Raw genomic sequence first — 4,581 nt, forward strand, 5'->3', positions numbered from 1 at the left:
TAGAATGTACGATATCTTATTATCCCTCTTGCCCCTGGGTCAACCTATTATTTTTTATCGCTAGATATCATCCATGAGCCAGCGCAATAATTTGTACCATTTGAGCTGTAAAATATTTCACCATCATCAGCCACGATCAACCCACTGCTAAATGAAGGCCTCACTAAGACGTCGTCACCAACAATCCAAATAGCACTTGCACATGAGCCGATTTCTTTCCCCATTTCGTCGGTGGACATCCTTTTGGATGCATTCCATTCCTTGGCCATCAATCCATGAATATTCTTGACCACCGGTCATCATCCTTTCTAGCGATGTATCCTGCACAGCACACTTATTTTTTTACTTAGCAGTTTTCTTTCCAGTTTTTCTTCCTTCTGTGTAGAAACATGGCGTTGTATACCTTTATATTCATGCCAATTAAATACTGTAATATTTATGATGATGATGATGACGAATTAAAAAAGGTTGTATCACATAATTCACTGTTGTTGGCTGTATTCAGTGGTCAAGAATAATAATGGAGCAGCAGCCAAGGAATGGATGCATCTGAGATAGGATGTCTACTGAGGAGATGGAGTGAAATCAGTTGATGTGCAGTTGCTAGGGGGATTATTACGTCGCCAAATCGTGAGGGGTGGAGGGGGCTTAGAAAGGCCTTCATCCAGCCGTCAATTGAGCATGGCTGGTGGTAATTATGATGCTTGTCCATATCCAGGCATTTGTTCACTGAAGGTTTGCCACTTTCGAGGATGATAAAAATGAATATCTCGTCTGGGCAAATGGACAGCTGAGCCTAACTGTTGATGAGACTCTGAATGTTGACACCGGTCCAGAGTTTGTTTGTGAGCAAGTGTTGCTGAAGGCCGTGTGTGGCAAATAGGAAGTGTAAAAAAAACTTTAATTTCTTAACGTGGAGAGACAGATATCACTGGTCAACAAAAAAAAACATTTTTTCTTAGACTAATTTCAGGGTGCTGATTCCAAATCTGATCTCAGATTTGCTCTATCACATCTCATTTTTATGCTATCGGCATACCCCATTTTCATTGATTTTACCCGAAATTAACTCTGTCACTTATGATTGCAAGTTGTTGCGAGTCAGTGACTGCTTTAGTATTAAAATATGGTGCTGTATTTTTAGGATAGTGTGTTTATAATATCATTTAATGTAGATATCCACATTTATTTAATATTTTTCTTCTGCAGTTTTTATTGAAAATGCAATATTTAATATCTCAAAAACCTGAAGTGATAGACAAAAACTGATGCCAGATTTGGAATCAGCACCCGAAAATTGCCTTAAAACCGTTGGAATACCTTATGCCAGAAAAAGTGTGTTGACCAGTGTATGTGAAGGAGGCAGATTTTGTATTGTAGGACATGCACGGAACAAGCCCTTTGTCAATCCATTGCTGGAGAAGGCCCAAGTAATGCCATGCGAGGTCAAGGGAAGCATAGACGTGGGAGCATAGGAGTACACAAAGTCCACCCGTGGATTTATCTGCACTGCCCTTTGCGCCCCACAACAGAATCCCACATCCTATAATTCCTGGTATGCATGGTTGTCACCCATCCGAACACTATATACAGGTGTTAGATCTGCCTAGATTCTGACATCTTGACGAAATCTGCGATATTCAATTTGTTTTGGTTCATGTGGGTGAATGCATACTGTAATAACATGGCCATACACGCATTTAATTCCTGTCATATGTTGGAAGGCTATGGGTGTCTATATTGAGTGTTTTTGTCAAATGAGTCACTCACCACTTTCCATGTTATAATGCCTAACACAGTAACTTTCGTTTTTATTAATTTAGATTTACATACTTTTGACAAACTTTTACCCAAGGCAATAATACGTCGTATTAAAGCTCGCAATATTAAATTACTGTTGCATACATACGCATTAGCGTGTATATACAGGGCGCAGCGTATGTTAATGCACTGATCAAGGAATTACATGATCTTGATTATCATACTTACGTTGGGTTTTGACAAGTATTGTCAGCATTACATCCTTCGCACCCACCAAGAGCAAAGCAACGCGATGTCTGCACCCGCGCGTTTTTTCCCCTCGCCCACAGTTATCATTCCTACCTTGACCATTGCTAAATTTTCGCCTCAATTTTTCGTAAAAAAAAAAACATGATCGGTGTTACTCCTATTGTTACCAATGACGGAAACTCGTCCCCCCCACGTTGTTTATGAAGATAAAGTCCACAAGCCTCCAAACGTGTATTCAAAGCAACACGAGAAGAAGCACCGTCCACGCCTAAAGACCTACAATGGCCTACATCTGCAGATAGGAGCCGTGAAGCAATGCGACAAGACTAGGCGTGCAGCATTTATTTGTGTGGGATTACTACGTCGCATGTTTACCTTGCAAAGGCTCACTGAGTCTAAAAATGCTTTTTTAGAGGTGGGTCCTGTCAAAAGTTGCTTTGCAGTCGGAGGCATTGTCCCTACATCTAATCCCAATTGAGTATTAGTTTATAGATAATTGTCAGCATCGGGATTATTTGACCAATGCCAGTTTGATTGTATACAGATTTTTGTTTTTCAGGTAACGAGAGCAAAGAAGAGAATCCGGAGGAAACCGTGCAGAACAGATGAAAAACAAAACCAACTTCACACAAATAGGCGACCAAGCTGGGAATCAAACAACAGGCCCTTTGCGCTGTGAATCAGACAAGAGGCCCTTTGCTCCGTGAGGCACACGTGTGAGCACGGTGCCACCTAGTCAGCCCCTTGCTTTGTGAGCCAATGCAGTGGCTCTCATTGACATTACGTTTCCCAGTTTATTTTTGCAGGGACATATGTACAATTTTATAGGTTGAATTGTGGGTTAAAGGCTATAAAGAATGCTCCATGATGTAGGCTCATGGGGAGCGTTTGCAGCTTTCGTTGGTGAGTTCTGAAAGCACATCACTTTGGCATAACATATGTTTTAAGCTGACCACAATGGATTCATTATGTACGTGCATTTTCAGAGATAGAAACTTTACACATTCAAATGGCTCAACTTGAATGCCAAATTGGTAAAAAAAAAAATAGAAAGCTAAATAAAAAAATTCAAGTGAATTATAAACTTGTTTTAGGTGGCTGTGATTATGTCACAAAAAAGGAAACCACTAATCACGGTGCCATTGTGTAAAGGGGATTAGGATGAAAACAGACAGCTTTCGAGTAAATTTGCAATGTTATTGGCACTGGTTGGGGAGCATTTGGCTGGAATATTTGGCTGCTATAAATTTCCACATAAGCCACTGCATTGGGCTATCATTTGTGGCCGGGTTGCTTCTGAAAAAAGAGCAATATGTTCAGTGGCTCTTACATGGTAAAATATAAATATTTTTATTTAATTCATTCAAGGGACAGAGTGTGATAGAGAACAATTGCTTGTCAAAGCGATGTGAACATACATTTCGATTGAAAGCTTTCGACAGGTCTGTCGAGAAGACAGAGTCTCAACAGACCTGTTCTTCACCTGAGGACGGCTGCTTGCGGTGTGGCCGAAACGTCGTGAGAATTATTTTATTATGTAAAATTTTTATTATTTTATAATTTCCATTCTACGTGACTTTACCGAAAGAACCAAGAAGGTGAACATACATGTTCATGGCGGAAGGAAGGGTTCTTTCAGAGAAGAGCCATTGCCTAAAAAACATCGCCTATTAAATCGTTTCCTAATAAGCCACTTATTGACGAATGTAAGGTTTTATTTGAGATGTTATTAGAAAAGGGTGGAGTGTGAGCGTGTGATCATTGAACAAATAGAATGCGACGCAAAGGCAGAGTTGCCTTTTATTTTGACAGAGTAAACAGTGGCTCGTGGCTCACCTGTGCGATGAAACCGGTCACATGAGTTCGATTCCCAGCCACGACTATCGTAAGGACCACGTGATATATCCGAGTCGTTCTTGGTTCCCCCCTTTGCCACACCTCCTGCACCGACTCGGACTGACCATTGTGGTGAAGTATGGTCAGTTGGCCCTCATGGCTGAGATGCGTGTGTTGACATAAGACGATACACTATTATACATTATTTCGTTGATGGGGGGTGGGTTTGGGGTTGACCCTGGTAAAGGTTTGTGGCAGGGAGAAAGGCAAATTCCTTCTGATTACAGCCAAAAACTGGTTAAAGTATCAGGATAGCGGCTAATGTAAGAATCGACTATTTGATTCGCGTTTCACAGCGGCCAAAACTTGGCTCGCAGAATACCGGCTCGTGGAATTAATGGGTAATTGTAATGCATATACGAGGGAATATTTGGTTTCTGCAATGGCGGTAATTGAAACACATTGATGAATACACTCTTATTGGAACATACTGTTCTGAGAATATATCGCGGACAGGCTGGGTTGACGATGAAGTGCAAGTAAATTGTCTCCTTCCCTCGTGTGGAAAGACGTTGACAGTCGTCAGTCGTGTGTCGTATGAACAGCTCACAGCTGTCTCTCTGTCCTGTTGTTGTTGTTGTTTGTGTCTTCACGTGTTGCCGGTGCATCTGAACACCCCGTTGTCTCGCCTCGCGTGATGCCTTGCCCGGTGGACTAATGCGGCGACAGCGTACA

This window comes from Lethenteron reissneri, chromosome 27 (genome assembly GCF_015708825.2).
Source record: "Lethenteron reissneri isolate LAM-NWPU_2019-01 chromosome 27, ASM1570882v1, whole genome shotgun sequence".
In the NCBI taxonomy this organism is placed as follows: domain Eukaryota; kingdom Metazoa; phylum Chordata; class Hyperoartia; order Petromyzontiformes; family Petromyzontidae; genus Lethenteron; species Lethenteron reissneri.